The sequence below is a fragment of the Callithrix jacchus genome, chromosome 4, assembly GCF_049354715.1.
Source record: "Callithrix jacchus isolate 240 chromosome 4, calJac240_pri, whole genome shotgun sequence".
Lineage (NCBI taxonomy): Eukaryota > Metazoa > Chordata > Mammalia > Primates > Cebidae > Callithrix > Callithrix jacchus.
Window position 1 is genome coordinate 129,705,800 of NC_133505.1, and position 17,964 is coordinate 129,723,763.

Consider the following 17,964-nt stretch of genomic DNA (forward strand, 5'->3'; position numbering starts at 1 on the left):
TAGTGTGTTTTCTTTCTGCTAATTATTGCAACAAATTGATTAGAAATTACTAATGACCAGCGGATTCTGTATGGAAGAAGACAGTGATGACTAGTCAAAGATCAGCTTTCTTAAAAATTAAACTCAATTCGTATTGTAGCTCCAACACATACAATCTTTGGGAACTTAAACTTGTATCATGGCATTTTCTGAAACTTGTTTTTACACCTGTAAATTGAAGATGATGAGAACTGGCTTTCCTATGTCAAAGGAATTTACATGCCACCGCAAAGAATGAGTCAGAAACAAGTGCCTTGAGTAAAACTTGAAGCCATTCTCTCATTATTCAAAGACCATTTACTAACTGTTTATTATGTAACAGGTCCTGGAATTTTTCTCACTCAAAACGCACTGATTGATGATTAATGATATATTCTACAACTGATTTTTCTTTTCCCCTCTCAAAAATTAGAAGACTTATAATCTTTACATAGAATGTAAACTATCTAGTTTTAGCAAATGTAATTTGTAAAACAGTGCTAAAAATAAAAATTCTGTGATTTTTGATCTTGTATCCTGGCCTTGTGTCATTAGCAATAACAACACTCACGTTAAGACTAATAAATAAGATTTCATCCTCATAAATTCTTCATGGAAGAACTACCACTATCTCTACTTTATACATGAGGGAGGCATGTTAGCTATCTTACCCATGGTCATACAGTTAGTATATGGCAGAGTCATGATTCAGTTCCAGATATTCAGACCCTCAAATTAGAGGCTTAACCATTGTCTAAAAATACTATTACATTCAAAATTCTGAAGGAATTTATTTTATACATCTCTATATCAGAGAAAGCTGAAGTAATTTCTATAGATTCTATTACCTGAGCAAGGCAGTTTGGAAGGAAGAAATGGCTTTTCCTTTAATATATATATATTTTTTATTGCACTTTAGGTTCTGGAGTTCATGTGCAGAACATGAAGAATTGTTGCATAAATACATACCTGGCAATTTGGTTTGCTGCCTCCATCCCCCCGTCACCTATATCTGGCATTTCTCCCCGTGTTATACCTCCCCAACCTCCCTACCCCCACTGTCCCTCCCCTATTGTCCCCCAACAGACCCCAGTGTGTGATACTCCTCTTCCTGTGTCCATGTGTTCTCATTGTTCAACATCTGCCTATGAGTGAGAACATGCGGTGTTTGATTTTCTGTTCTTGTGTCTATTTGCTGAGAATGGTGGTTTTCATATTCATCCATGATCCTACAAAGGATAGGAACTCATCGTTTTTTATGGCTGCATAGTATTCCATGGTGTATATGTGTCACATTTTCCCTGTCCAGTCTATCATCGATGGGCATTTGGGTTGGTTCCAGGTCTTTGCTATTGTAAACAGTGCCACAATGAACATACGTGTGCTTGTGTCTTTATAATAATAACAATTTATAATCCTTTGGATATATACCCAATCATGAGATTGCTGAGTCCAATGGAATTTCTATTTCTAGGTCCTTGAGGAATCACCACACTGTCTTACACAATGGTTGAACTAATTTACACTCCTACCAATAGTATAAAAGTGTTCCTGTTTCTCCACATTCTCTCCAACATCTGTTGTCTACAGATTTTTTAATGATTGCCATGTATCTTCTTCAAAGATTGTAAGAAACCTTAGAATCACAACTGAATAAAATTCCTCTAACTTTGCAATGATATTAACAACAGAATAGATGTGTTTCCCTTTTAGAAACCAGGTATAGCCAGGCGCGGTCACTCTTGCCTGTGATCCCAGCACTCTAGGAGGCCAAGGCAGGCAGATCACCTGAGGTCAGGAGTTTGGGAGCAGCCTGGCCAATGAGGCGAAACCCCATCTCTATTTAAAAATACAAAAATTATCTAGGCATGGTGGCATGCTTCTGTAATCCCACTTACTTCAGAGGCTGAGGCTGGAGAATCGCTTGAATCTGGGAGGCAGAGTTTGCAGTGAGCTAAGATTGCCCCATTGTACTCCAGCCTGGGCAACAGAGTGAGACTCTTGTGTCGAAAAAAAAAAATACCATGTTTGCATTAGATACCAACCAGTGGGGTTTAGAGATACAGTCATAGCAGATAAGCAATGTTTTTCCTCAAGGGAAAACTTTGAATGGAGAAACTAGATGTTTGAATTGTACCTTATCATAAGCAAATGTAATCTCCAGTGAGAGACTGTAAGAACAACTGCAAAAGAATGAGCAATATTTTCCTACAAAACTTGATTTCAGAATTATTTAAATCAGGTTTAAATATTATCATAGGTTGACAACTTGGAAGCTGAGAAGCGAAAGCTGTCAGACTCTGTCGGAAAAGTCAGTTTGACCGGAATAACATTTTAAATGTTCAAAATCACTTTGCCTTGTATCCAAGGAAACAGGTCTTTGTCTCTTTAGGATTTTTTTTAAGGTTGGAAGTGGCTGATGATTTTACTTATAAATTTTTAACATTTTTGTATTTTAATAACATTTTCTCTCTTATTTTATTGTACTTTAAGTTCTGGGGTACATGTGCAGCTCTTGCAGGACTGTTGCATAGGTGCACACATGCCATGGTGGTTTGCTGTCTCCATTCCCCCAACACCTACGTCAGCCATTTCTCCCAGTGTTATCCCTCCCCAACCTCCCCAACCGCTGCTGTCTGTCCCCTAGCCTCCCATCCCCCAACACACCCCTGCGTGTGATGCTCCCCTCCCTGTGTCCATGTGTTCTCATTGTTCAACACCCTCCTATGAGTGAGAACTGGTTTTATGTTCTTGTGTCAGTTTGCTGAGAATGATAGTTTCCAGATTCATCCATGTCCCTAGAAAGAACACTAATTCATCATTTTTTATGGCTGCATAGTATTCCACGGTGTTTATGTGCCACATTTTCTTTCTCCCGTCTATCATTGATGGGTATTTGGGTTGGTTCTCTTTAGGATTTTAAAGTATAAGTAGAGTGTGTGTGTGTGTGTGTGTGTGTGTGTTATTGAGTGTGTATGTGCTGGTTTTGTTTTTACTCGATTAAACAATGACCATGGAGACATACATGGGTGGCTCAAGATATTAATTTTTATAATATTAAATTTCATATCTAATTAGTACAAGAGTTCTTACTATATCATATTACTTAAAATACATGGATTCATCTGAAAGCTTCTTGGTTAGCACGAATTATGTTAGATGTTGCATTGGTGTTGTATGGGTGAGGGAAGTGTAGATAGTATATCATCTCAGGTTATAGGGATAACATGTTAAAAATATTTACACCTCTCAGAAGTTGTTTACCTTTAGTTGAACATCTATTTGTCTCCTGGAAGCCTATTAAATATTTGCTTGAGAGCCAACATGGCTCTGAATCTTTGGGTTAATGGTGTTCATATGCTCCTCCCTTAATTCATACAGCTGCATGTGGTGTTTCTGAGAGGCCAGTGACACCTCTGGACTGGTTGACCATTATATAGGCACAAAGATGTTTACTTGATAAGGCTGAGTGAATACCTTACCTATATTTGAATATCAGGCTTGCCTTATTTGTTTTTTCCATTTATACAAAGTTCTCCACCAATTACAAAATATAGTATTTTTTTTGGAGTGTTTTCTTTCTTGCTTTTTTTTCTTTATTTCTTCTAAATAAAAAGGGATACATATGCAGAACATGTAGGTTTTTTACACAGGTATATGTGTGCCATGTTGGTTTCATGCACTTACTGACCCATCCTCTATGTTTTTTTCCCTCAACCCCTACTCTTTAACAGGCTCTGGTGTGTGTTGTTCCCCTCTACATGTCCTTGTGTTCTCCATGATCAACTTCCACTTATGAGTGAGAACATGCAGTGTTTGGTTTTCTGTTCTGTGTTAGTTTGCTGATGATGTTGGCTTCCAGCTTCATTTATATCCGCGAAAAGGACATGATCCCACTCCTTTCTATGGATGCATAGTATTCCATAGTGTATATGTACATAATTAGTTTTCAAATTTGTTATTTGTATCCTCAAATGATGTGGGTAACATTTTTGAAAATTATAAGTCTGACTCAGGTTAATGCTTTGTGAAGCTCTATTAAACTCCATTTTAAAAATGTGAAATATTATTTCTTTTTCTTCCAATCATATTATTGATAGATTTGGAAAACTGGTTTAGTTTTATACTCTGACTCAGTGTTTCTTAAAATGCACCAAAAAAGAAGAAATTCACTTTTGTGATTTAATTAATAACTATGGGATTTCAGTAGTAGTTACACAAAATAATTTGGGGAATCTATGAAATCTTGGGTCAAACAAACCTAACTAGGTTTTATCATAATTTATCACAGATTTTATCAATTATAATATTTCCAGTGAAAATAATATTAATTTGTTATTGTGTACATACTCTTTGCTGTTTGCTGTTCTAGTCTTTTACATGTGCTAACTCCATTGACTACAAGAAGGAGGTATTTTTATTATTTCTATTGCTATGACGCAGAACCTGAAGTAGGAAAAGGACAAATAACTTACTCAAAGTAGCATAGATAATATGTGGCAGAATTTGAATTCAGACAGAAAATGTGACTCCAGAGCCTATGCCTTTAAATGAAGAAGTTTATTGCTCTAGAAAATGCTTTTACTGTGCTGATTCCAATTTTAACTCTCAAAATGGGAATATTATGTATAACTGTGGACTCATTTCTCACTGAGAATCTGCAAGCACTAATATACCTTATGTCACACCACATAATGTGTGATTTATGAATACTACTAATGCTGCAGTTGATTATAAATAAATATGTCAATTTGTGGACATCCTTATTCCACTCATGCAAATGGTAGAGGTCACAAATTTTCTCTGTATCAAGGGAATAATGCTTTTAGTAACATATCTGCATAGCCACATCATTTGAATCTAATCTGCAGTGTTGAAGAGGAACCAGAAAAAATTGCTACATGAGGCATATTTTTATGCACATTTTATTGCTTCACTGAAATATCCAGCTACCATTAAAGGACATTGTAACTGCTATCAGTCACTACTATTTTCCTGGCATTCCATATATTTGTATTAATCAGTCCATAAAAGCTTCTCATTTCTTTTCTACCTGTTTATGTTTACAGGTCTGAGGCTATCTTGCATATAATTATGGACAATATATAACATAATATATATATATATATACACACACACACATATATAGATATACAAATATACAAAATATTTGGTAAATAAATAATAAATCTAGTCAGTGATTTTACACACAGCTTTATAGTTATCAATTTTTTCCATGTTTTTAACTATAAAACTTCCAATTCATCTAATGCAGAAGTGAAGAGAAAGCTATTTTTTAAAGTCTCTATAAAATTAATATTAGCTGACTGAGTGTAGTGGCTCATCACTGTAATTCCAGCACTTTGAGAGGATGAGGCAGGAGGATTGCTTGAGGTCAAGAGTTCAAGACCAGCCTGGGCAATATAGCAAGACCTTGTTTCTACAAACAAAATACAATACAATAAAATAAAATTAGCCAGGCATGGTTGTGCATTCCTGTAGCCCAAGATACTCAGGAGGCTGAGGCAGGAGGATCACTTCAGCCCAGAAATTTGAGGCTGCAATAAGCTATGATGGTGCCACTGCACTCCAGCCTGGGTGACAGAGCGAGATTCTGCCTCTAAAAAGAAAAGAAATGGAGTAAAATTAACCTAAAATCTTAATAAACTCAGAAATTGAATGGATTTAAGATGGGAAGGTAGAGTGATAGCAAAGACAAAAGGGAAAAATTGTGGCTTTTAGAAACATAATACAGTCTTTGCAAATATATGGAATCATTCCATATACATTGTGAAATTAAATCTGGCTCTGTTCATACTGAGATTATAAATATCTTCTATGAATATAGAAAAGAAAAAACAAAAGCAACAAGTGCTCTAGTAAATTTAATTGATAATGATGAGTCATTCAGGACCTCTTTTCCAGCTGGAATTCTGGAGAGCCAAGTGGATTCCGTTTGCAGATTCATCAGATGCTGAGAAAACATCAATTCTGTATCTGGAATGCCTTGTGGTACTAAGGATAAAGCAAGGAACATGGCCAAGAGAATTCCTACCTCATGGAGATTACACTCTAGGAGGAGAAGGCAGACATTACCAGCAATTTGTTCAGATTTCAATTACTCAGTAAAATCAACCAGTTGGGGGTGGGTGTGATTATTACATGGATACTAATGATAAGCAAACAACATCAAAACAACTTTCTCTTTTATTGCCTTGAAATTTCCCAGTAGCTTTGTAACTTTTAAAGGCCCTTTTCATTTGTATCTTTTTCCTTCTTTCTCTGCTTTCCTTCTAATCTTATTTTTCTCTTAGATTTTCCAAAATACTTAGATGTTAACTGGCTTTCACTAGTGTTTTGCCATCTGGAGAATCACGCTTTGGGGTTTTGTAGAAATATTGTTATTTTTTTCTATTGTTACAGATAAAATCCTGAACTACAAAGAAGACAAATTACTGGCTCAAAGTAACATACACACATCTCTGTTTTCTGTATCCTTGGCCTTTGGTATGGATTGGCTCTGTGTCCCCACCCAAATCTCACCTTGAATTGTAATAATTCCAAGGTATCATGGGAGGGGTCTGGTGGGAAATAACTGAATTATGAGGGCTAGTTTCTCCCATGCTGTTCTCATGTTAGTGAATGAGATCTAATAGTTTTATAAAGGGGAGTTTCCCTGCACATGCCTTTTTTGTCTGCTGCCATGTAAGACGTTCCTTTGCTCTTCCTGCATCTTCTGTCATAATTGTGAGGCCTCCCTAGCTATGTAGAACTATGAGTCCATTAAACCTCTTTCCTTATAATTGCCCAGTCTCTGGTGCATCCTTATTAGCAGCATGAGAATGGACAAATACAGCCCTCTTACACCTATGTATGAACTGACTTTCAAACATCAGGTGGGCACAAACATGATAGGATGGTGGAGACATTTGTGTGGTAGAGTACGAGAGAGAAGCCTTTCTCCTCCAGGAAAAGCCTCAGTGCTCCCCAGTCATGGAAGACCAGGAGATGCACCCAGTGCTGCCTTATTAAGGTAGAAGTAATAAATGAGTCAGCATGGAATAAACAGATCTCCAGTAGGAATAAAATACAATCACTGTAGAAATGTAAAGGGAAAAAAATAAACTTGATTTTTGAATTATGGGAACACTGAGACATGTGACAAGCCTCCCTTCTAATTGTACTATGCTTTCTGAGCCGCCTTTGTGCTACACTGGCAAATACAGAGATACAGAAAATTAGACCTGCTCCATTGCTGCAGTAGAGACAGCCAAAGAGGAATTAGTACTTCCTTTGCTTTGTGGCCCTGGTAAGTGCTCAGGAGGCAGACCAGAAAAAAAAAAAAAAAGTCAGCACCAGATGGCTCTTAGCAGAAATGTTTTTAATCATTGAATTATTCCAAGGGGAAATGCTTTTGAAGGAGGTTGTTACTGAGATTTCATAAATCCATCTGTTTTCTAGACCTAGCTTGTATGACCTAGGCCCTACAACTTCAGTTATAGTGGCCAGAACCTATAAATATATACTCTAGCTTAGCTCCCTGGATCTATCATAATACTGATTAAGGCAGTCTCTTGCAAAATACACACATGCACACACAGACACACACACAAACATATACACTCATGCACACACACACTTCAAACTTTAATATTAATGCCTACTTGTGCTCAGTGTCAAAATTAGAAACGTCATTCAAGAAACACCCAAAATATGCAGTAAGACCTAAAACTGTCTAATATTATTTCATGATAATGTGCAAACATGACATTGTATAGTTAATCCACTGAGACATGATAAAAAATATGCTGGGCAGATGACTTTGATTCTTTCCTGGTGTTTAGGTGATGGTGAGTCAAGTATCCTATGGTAGTATCTCAGTAACATGAAAAACTAAAACCTTTTTGATGAAATAACCTTAGTGGTAATAATAAAAATAAAGCTGAACAACATTTTATGACTTAAATCCAATATCAAGCCCATTATGACAGAGGTTTTCATAATTATTATGATTATCCACATGTCCAAATGAGGAAATTGGGAGTGAGTTTAAGTATCTTACCTTTAGTTACACAGTTGGTAAGTAGTGTAACCTACATAGCTTTTGAATTATGTCCTAACTACTACTAAATTGCCATATTAGTTAGCATGTTGATCACTTCAAACAGTAGGCAATTAATTTGCATGTATTTAGTCCCATTATATTTTCCAAAATGTTAGATGTTATTTATTTATTTATTTTTTTGAGATGGAGTTTTGCTCTTGTTACCCAGGCTGGAGTGCAATGGCGCGATCTTGGCTCACTGCAATCTCTGCCTCCTGGGATCAGACAATTCTCCTGCCTCAGCCTCCTGAGTAGCTGGGATTACAGGCACGTGTCACCATGCCTGCTAATTTTTTTTATTTTTAGTAGAGATGGGGTTTCACCATGTTGACCAGGATGGTCTTGATCTCTTGACCTGGTGATCCACCCGCCTCGGCCTCCCAAAGTGCTGTGATTACAGGTGTGAGCCTCTGTGCCCGGCCAAGATGTTATTTTAAAAAGTGAAATCTGAACCCACTTATGTCCTGTCCCCAATGCATGTTCACTTGTCTGTAGCTAATGAGACTGAGAGCAGCATCCAAGAGAGATACTTTGTGTAAATTCTTTTTTCTACATTTGGAATGAAGTCATGATCCATTCAAGAAGGGACTATTGATTGCTTATTATATGTATGAAAATATATGGTAAAAAGATGAACTTGCGTAAATCATTCCTGCAGAATCTTTCAGTCCAATAAGTGAGACAGTATAAATTTCAAACAATTTAGAAAATAGGTGTAAACAGGAAGTATGAATAAAATGTCATAGGATTTAGAAGAGGATGATATTGCTCTTATGGGAAGAAATTTAGAGACCATTTTATAGGGAGAGGGCATTGGTGTTCAAGCTTAACAAGGGATAATGTTTAGAGAAACAAAGATGAGAGACCCTTCTTTACGATTGTAGCATTGGCCAAAAAAAAAAAAAAAAACAAAAGTGGAGGCTGGAAAGTGTGACTCTTTTGTTGAAAATATTCATCACTCACTGAGTATCTATGTGACATAGACTGTCTGTACTGTGCACTTGGCATATCTTCCTTTCAAATCTACAGTAACCCTGTAAGATATATATTACAGTTGCAGAAATGGGAGTGCAGGGAGCTTTAAAGATTTAACCATGGGAGTAGCTTCCCAGTATTAGTTTGGATGCCAATCCAAATCTGATTAGGTTTCCATATGACACAGGTTTTCACAAACTACAAGAAAACAATATTCCTTACTGTGGATAAATAATTGAAGGGGGCTGATGAAACAAAAGAATTTGAAAAGTTAAATTGGGTCCAGGAAAGAAAAGCACATTTTTATATGCCAAGGATTGTTGTGATGCTTCATTTAGTATTCATAACAACGCTATGAAATATTATTATAATTAATATCATTTCTAGAAGATGAATCTGAGCTTTACAGAAAGTAAATTTCCCAGGGACTCAGAGCCAGCATTCAAACCCAGAAATTTAGCATTAGAATTTGGGCTCTTGGCCACCAGTATTGGATGCCTCTCAGGTGATGGAGGATAGAGAATGTTAAAAGACTGAGTAAGGGATTTGGATTTCCTTATGAAATAACAAGGAAGCAGTGAAACTGTTTGATCAAAAAAATGACAATATCAGAGCTTACACTTGAGATAAATTATCTTGATGTAATGTGTGCTTTGCATCAGAAAGGGGTTGGCCAATGAAGAGATAATTTTCATATCTGGTTGCAATATAAACAAGGAAGGAACTACTCTATTTTTGGAGGGGAGCAAATACTCTGGTGAGAGATATTTTAAAGGGAAAATGGCAGATTTTTCTTATTAGAAGATGTGAGACATTTCTAATGAGAATAGAGGTTTGTGACTTTCTAGAATGTTCCTGAGCTTTTCAAAAATTCCTTTGTATCTTCACTCTTTTCTTCATAGTCTTTCCCTGAGTTCCACCAACTGCTTGCCCACTAACCACACTGGTTGTCCAGCAGTCTCTCGTGTATGTGAATCCCTTATCTGTGAATTTATTGCAATTTATTCTAAGAGTGGACTAAATGTCCTGCTTACTTTTCTTTTCTCTCTCAAAATTATTGTATATTTTGATGTATAGCCCACAGACATTACCTGCTACTCCTACTCAACCCACTTCCCTGACATTCCCTCTTATTAATGGAAAATTTGGTCACCTGGGTCACTGTCCTTGCATTAATTCCTTCATAATTCTTGGTGAATTTTAAAAACATGGAGAATATTTCATATAATATATAATATTATACATATATATAAAATATTGCATAATTATGTACATATGTGTATGTGTGCATGCATATGTATGTGTGTGCATATACACATATATGCTGGAATCCCATTTCAATTCCTTCTCTTATGGTTTTTACCAATAACTGCTGTGCTACATTCAAACATATAGTTTTAGGCATCCCACCTTCAACCCAGCACTGAGATTTCTCACTACCTGTGACTCTAGTGCTCACTTCAGCAACTCTTCATTCTCATCAGCCAAGAGAATGCTGACATCATTCCTCCTCTAACCTTAGGCTGCACAGCTCAAGGCTCCAAAAGGCATCCCTTCTTTCTCCTTGAGGACATGAGACAGAAGACTGAGGAAGACTATTTTGCAGGTAGGCTATCAACCCAGTCACAGCAGGACAGGGCAGTGGTCTCAGTAGGGAGGCCCCCATTTCATGCCCTGGCTTCCAGCTGACACTTCTAGACACACCCTAGGCCAGAAGGAAATAGGACCCAGTCCTGCAAGCATTCATCACCTGCTAACTGAAGAGCTCTTGGGCCTTGAATAATGCAGACATATTCAGGTACTAAATGAAGGGTCTTGGTGAGTCTCTGAGACTTGCTGGCTTCAAGTGAGACTCAGTATATAACCAGCTGTGATGGAAATGAGGCAAAACTTTTTCTTCTTGAGAACAGCAGAGGGAAAAGTAAAGGGATCTTTGTCTTGCAACTTATGTGCCAACACTGCCATGGGGAGTAGAGCTTCAAATGAGCTCTTAGGGTCCCAATTCTAAAACAATCAAATTTTACAGTCAACTAGGATGGCATTTCAAGACCTGCCCTGGGCCAGAGGGGAGCTCACTTCCGTGAAGGGAAAGTCGCAGGCCAGGCACCATTCATGACAAGCTGACTTAACTGACCTTGGGCCATAATGGAACATTGGTGGTAGTCTAGAAGTACTTCTTGGGGCATTGGATGGCAGTCACTATTGAGTGAGCATACCCTGCCTTTGGAAAGGGAAAGCAGTACATCATGTTGCTTGAATGCCAGCTCAGCTGCAATAAAAGAGAATATCAGGTAGATTTCTACGGTTTCTGACTCCAGTCCCTGACTCCTGGATGGCGCTTCTGGACATGCTTGGGGCTTAGTGGACCTTGCTGCCCTGTAGTAAAAGACTTAGGCCTGGCTGACTTTGCCATCTGCTGATTGTACAGGCCCAAGGCCTTGAATGAACATAGGCAGTAGTCAGCGACTAGATACAGCAAACCTTGGGTGAGATGCAATGCCCAGACACTGAAGAACATCTACTAGCCTCAACACTATGAAAATATGACTGCAACAAATGAATTCAACAAGACACCAGGAACAAATCCTGGAGAAACAGAAGTATGTGACCTTTCAGATAGAGAATTCAAAATAACTGTGTGGAGGAAACTCAAATTTGAGATAACACAGAGCAGGAATTCAGATTTGTATTAAAATAATTACAAATACAACAGATGGATAAATTTACAATGATGGGAAGAAACCAGCGTAAAAGGCTGAGAATACTCAAAGTCAGAATGCCTCTCCCTGTAAAGAGGATCACAGTTCCTCATCAACAAGGAAACAAGGCTTGATGGAGAACGAGTGCATCCCAGTAACAGAATCAGGCTTCAGAAGATGGATAGTAAGAAACTTCTGTGAGTTAAAAGAACATGTTGTAGCCCAATGTAAAGAAACTAAGAACTTTGAAAAAAGGTTTAACGAAATCCTAATGAGAATAGACAATTTAGAGACGAATATATGTGAATTAATAGAACTGAAGAATACAATATGGGAACTCTGAGAAGTATGCACAGGTTTAAACACTCGAATTGATCAAGCAAAAAGAAAAAAGGATATCAGAGGTCGAAGTCCAACTTAATGAAATAAAATGAGAAGACAAGATTAGAGAAAGAAGGATAAAAAGGAATGAGCAAAGTCTCCAAGAAATGTGGGACTATGTGAAAAGACCAAATTTACATTTGATAGGTGTACCTGAATGCAACAGAGAGAATGAATCCCAGCTGGAAAATATTCTTCAGGATATTATTCAGGAAAATTTTCCTAATCTAGAAAAGCAGGACAATATTCAACCCCAGGTAATACAGAGAACACCACAAAGATATTCCTCAAGAAGAGCAACCCCAAGGCACATAAGCATTAGATTCACCAGGGTTGAAACGAAGGAGAAAATACTAAGGACAGCCAGAGAGAAAGGTCAGGTTACCCACAAAGGCAAGCCTATCAGACTTACAGCAGATCTCTCAGCAGAAACTCTACAAGCCAGAAGAGAGTGGGGGCCAATATTCAACATCCTTAAAGAACAGAACTTTCAGCCCAGAATTTCATATCCAGCCAAACTAAGCTACACAACTGAAGGAAAAATAAAATCTCTTATGAACAAGCAAGTACTCAGAGATTTTATTACCACCAGGCCTGCTTTACAAGAGCTTCTGAAAGAAGCATTACACATAGAAAGAAACAACCAGTATTAGCCTTTCTAAAAATATACCAAGAAGTAAAGAGCATCAACATAAAGAAGAATTTACATCAACGAATGGATAAAACAGCCAGTTAACATCAAATGGCAGTAATACTAAATTTAAATTGACTAAATCCCCCAATCGAAAGATACAGCCAAAACCCAATGGTATGCTACATCCAGACCTGTTTCACATGCAAGGATACACAAAGACTCAGAACAAAGGGATGGAGAAAGATTTACCAACCAAATGGAGAGCAAAAATAAATAAATAAATAAATAAAAAGCAGGAGTTGCAATTCTCGCATCTGATAAAATAGATTTTAAAGCAACAAAGATATAGTGGTAAAAGAATCAATGCAACAATAAGAGCTAACGATCCTAACACCCAGATACATAGAGACTTAGACTCAATGAGACAGAAAATTAATAAGGATATCCAGGACTCAAACTTAGATCCAGAACAAGTAAACTTAATAAATATTTATAGAGCTCTTCACTTTAAATGAACAGAATATACACTCTTGTCAATGCCACATCACACCTACTGATAGGTTTAAATAAAATATTGATTGGCCATTATTAATACCCATTTTTTTTTAGAATAAAGCAACATTTCTGTTCTCTCTCCCTCTTTTTCTTCCTCTTTCTTCCTCTCCTTCACTCCTTTTTTTCTTAAATAAAAAATAAAAAATAAAAAGAATCAAGCAGAACTTCTGGAGCTTAAAAATGCAATTGGCATACAGAAGAATGCATCAGAGTTTTGTAATAGCAGAATGGATCAAGTGGAAGAAATAATTAGTGAGCTTGAAGATACACTACTTGAAAACGCACAGAGGAAACAGAAGAAAAGAATAGGCAACAATACAGCACACCTACAGGATCTAGAAAATAAACTAAAAGGAAAAATCCAAGGGTTATTGGCCTTGAGGAGGAGGTAGAGAAAGAGATAGGGGTAGAAAGTTTATTCAAAGGGATAATGAGAACTTTTCAAATGTATAGAAAGATATCAATATCCAAGTACAAGAAGGTTATAGAATACCAAGCAGATTTAACCCAAAGACTACCTCAAGGCATTTAATAATTAAACTCTGAAAGGTCAAGAATAAAGAAATAATCCTAAAAGTAGCAAGAGAAAAATTTAAAAAATCATACAATGGAGCTCCAATACATTTGTCAGCAGACTTTTCAGTGGAAACCATATGGGTCAGGAGAGACTAGAATGGCATATTTAAAGTGCTGAAGGAAAATAACTTTTACTCTAAAATTATATATCTGGCAAAAATATCCTTCAAACATGAAGGAGAAATAAAGACTTTCCCAGACAAACAAAAGCTGAGGGATTTCATCACTACCAGACATATCCTACAAGAAATGCTAAAGGGAGTACTTCATTCAGAAAGAAAAGAAATTAATGAACAACCAACATACAAAACTCACTGGTAATAGTAAGTACATTTAAAAAAAATGCAGAATAATAGAGCAATGTAACTGTGGTGTGTAAACTACTTTTATCCTAAGTAGAAAGATTAAACAATGAACCAATCAAAAATAATAACCACAATTTTTTTTCAAGACATACTCAATACAAGAGGATATTACTAGAAAGAGCAAAAAGTTAAAAAGTGGAGGAATAGTGTTAAGATGCAGAGATTTTATTAGTTTTTGTTTTGTTGTTTATTTATGCAAATAGCATTGTTTTTATCAGGTTAACATAATTGATTATAAGATGGTATTTACAAGCCTTGTGGCAACCTCAAACAGAAAAACATACAATGGAAACACAAAAAATAAAAAATAAGAAATAAAGTCACTTTCAATAGAGAAAGACTGAAAGGAAAGAAAGAAGGAATGAAGACCACAGAACAACCAGAAAACAAATTAAAAAATGGCAGAAGCAAGTTCTCCCTTATCAATAATAACATTGAATGTAAATGGACTAAACTCTCCAATCAAAAGGCATAGACTGGCAGAATGAAAGAAAAAATAAGACGCACTGTTATGTTGTCTACAAGAAACACACTTCATCTATAAAGACACATATAGATTGAAAATAAAGGGATGAAATAAAATATTCCATGCCAATGGAAACCAGAAAAAGAGCAAGAGTCACTATTATATCAGACAAAATAGATTTTGAGACAAAAATTGTAAGAAGAGACAAAGAAGGACACTATACAATAATACAAGGGTCAATTAGGCAAGTGGATATAACAATTTTATATATATGTGCACCCAACATGGAGCACCCAGATATATAAAATAAATATTATTAGAGTTAAAGAGAGAGATAGTTCCTGATACAATAATAGCAGGAGACTTAAACACCTCACTTTCAGCATTAGCTAGATCTTCCAGACAGAAAATCAACAAAGAAACATTGGACACAATCTGTACTATAGATCAAGTGGAACTAATAGATATTTACATAATATTTCATCCAAGAACTTCAGAATACACATTCTTTTCCTCAGCACATGGATCATTCTCAAGGATAGACCATATTTTGGGTCACAAAACAAGTCTTAAAACACTCAAAAACACTGAAATAATATCAAACATCTTCTTTAACCACAGTTGACTAAATCAGAAAGTAATAAAAATAGAAATATTGAAAACTCTATGAATACATGGAAACTAAACAATATGCTCCTGAATGACCAGTGGGTAAATAAAAAAATTAAGAAGAAAAGTGAAAAATGTATTGAAACAAATGATAGCGGAAACACTCACGCCTGTAATACCAGCACTTTGGGAGGCTGAGGTGGGTGGATCATGAGGTCAAGAGATCGAGACCATTCTGGCCAACATGGTGAAACCCCGTCTCTACTAAAAATGCAAAAAAATTGGCTGGGCACGGTGGCATGTGCCTGTAATCCCAGCTACTGAGGAGGCTGAGGCAGGAGAATTGCTTGAACCTAGGAGGTGGAGGTTGCGGTGAGCTGAGATCACACCATTGCACTCCAGCCTGGGTAACAACAGCAAAACTCCTTCTCAAAAAAAAAAAAAAAGATTATGAGATGCAGCAAAGGCAGTATTTAAATAAGCAGTTTATAGCTATGAATGCCTACCCCGAAAAGAAGAAAAACTTTAAGTAAAAATTTTATGATGCATCTTAAAGAACTAGAAAGACAAGAGCAAACCCTCAAATTAGTAGAATTTCTATATGCCAACCATGAACAATGTGAAAAAGAAATTTAAAAAGTAATCCCATTCACATAAAATTAAATATTTATGAATTAACTTAGTCAAAAAAGTGAAAGATCTCTATAATGAAATTTATAAAATGATGATGAAGGAAATTGAAGAGAACACCAAAAAATGGAAAAATATTCCATGTTCATGGATTGGAAGAATCAATATCGTTAAAGTGTCCATACTGACCAAAGCAATTTACAGTTTCAGTGTAATCTCTATCAAAATATCAATAATATTCTTCACAGAAATATAAAAAAATCCTAAAATTTATAGGGAACCACAAAGAAAACCCACAATAGCCAAAGCTATCCTAAGCAGAAAGAATGATATTGGAGGAATCATGTTGCTTGATTTCAAATTATAATACAGAGTTACAGTAACCAAAACAGCATGGCACTGACATAAAAACAGATACATTAACCAATTTAACAGAATACAGAACCCAGAAAAAAATCCACACAACTACTGTGAACTCATTTTTGACAAAGGTGCAAAGAACATATACTGGGGAAGGGACAGTCTCTTCAATAAATGATGCTGGGAAAACTGGATATCCAAATGTAAAAGAATAAAACTGTACCCCTATCTCTTGCCATATTAAAAATGTAAAATCAAAATGGACTACAGACTTAAATCTAAGACCTAAAACTATGAAGCTACTACAAGAAAACATTGGAGAAAATCTCCAGGACATTGATATGGGCAAAGATTTTTTTGAGTAATACCCCACAAGCACAGACAATCAGAGTAAATATGGACAAATGGGATCACATCAAGTTAAAATGCTTCTGCACAGCAAAGTGCAGCGAACCCACAGAATGGGAGAAAAATATTTGTATACAACCCCTTGACAAAGGATTAATAATCAGAATATATTAGAAGCTCAAACAACTCTATAGGAAAATAATAAAATAATTTGATCAAAACATCGGCAAAATATTTGAACAGCCATTTCTCAAAAGAAGACTTATGAAAGGCAAACAGGCATCTGAAATGATGCCCTTGTTACTGATCATCAGTGAAATGCAAATCAAAACTACAATGAGATATCATCTTATCCCATGTAAAATGGCTTTTATCAAAAAGATGCAATACCAAATACTGACAATTATGTGGAGAAAAAGGAACCCTTGTATACTCTTGATAGGAATGTAAATTAATACAAGCACTATGAAGAACAGTTTGGAGGTTTCTCTAACACCTAAAAATTGAGCGACCGTATGATCCAGCAATTCCACTGCTGGGTATGTACCCAAAAGAAAGAAAATCAGTAGATCAAAGACATATCTGCACTCCTGTGTTTGTTGCAGCACTGTTTACAACAGCTAAGATTTGGAAGCAGTCTAAGTGTCTGGCTACAGACGACGCGAAAAAGAAAATGTGGTGTACATACACAATGGAGTACTACTCAGCTATCAAAATAAATGAGATATTGTCATTTGCAACAACATTGATGGAATTGGAGATCACTATGTTAAATGAAATAAGCCAGGCACAGACAGACATACATCTCATGTTCCCACTTATGGGATCTAAAAATAAAAACAATTAAACTCATGGGCACTGGGACAGTAACCAGAGGGTTGGAAGGGTAGTGCGGGATTAGGGAAGAGGTTGGGGTAGTTAATGGGTATTAAAAAAATAGAAATAATGAATAAGACCTACTCTTTGATAGCACAATAGGGTGACAACAGTTAATAATAATTTAAGTGTATATTTCAAAATAACTTAAATAATGTAATTGGATTGTTTGTGACTCAAAGGGTAAATGCTTGAGGAGATAGATACCCCATTGTCCATGATGTGCTTATCTCTCATTGCATGACTGTACCAAGATATCTCATGTACCCCATAAATTTGTATACATCTACTATGTACCCACAATTTTTAAAAAATGGTAAAATGTCTTAGAAAAAATTTGTGGTAGAAGAACATATTTATTAATCATT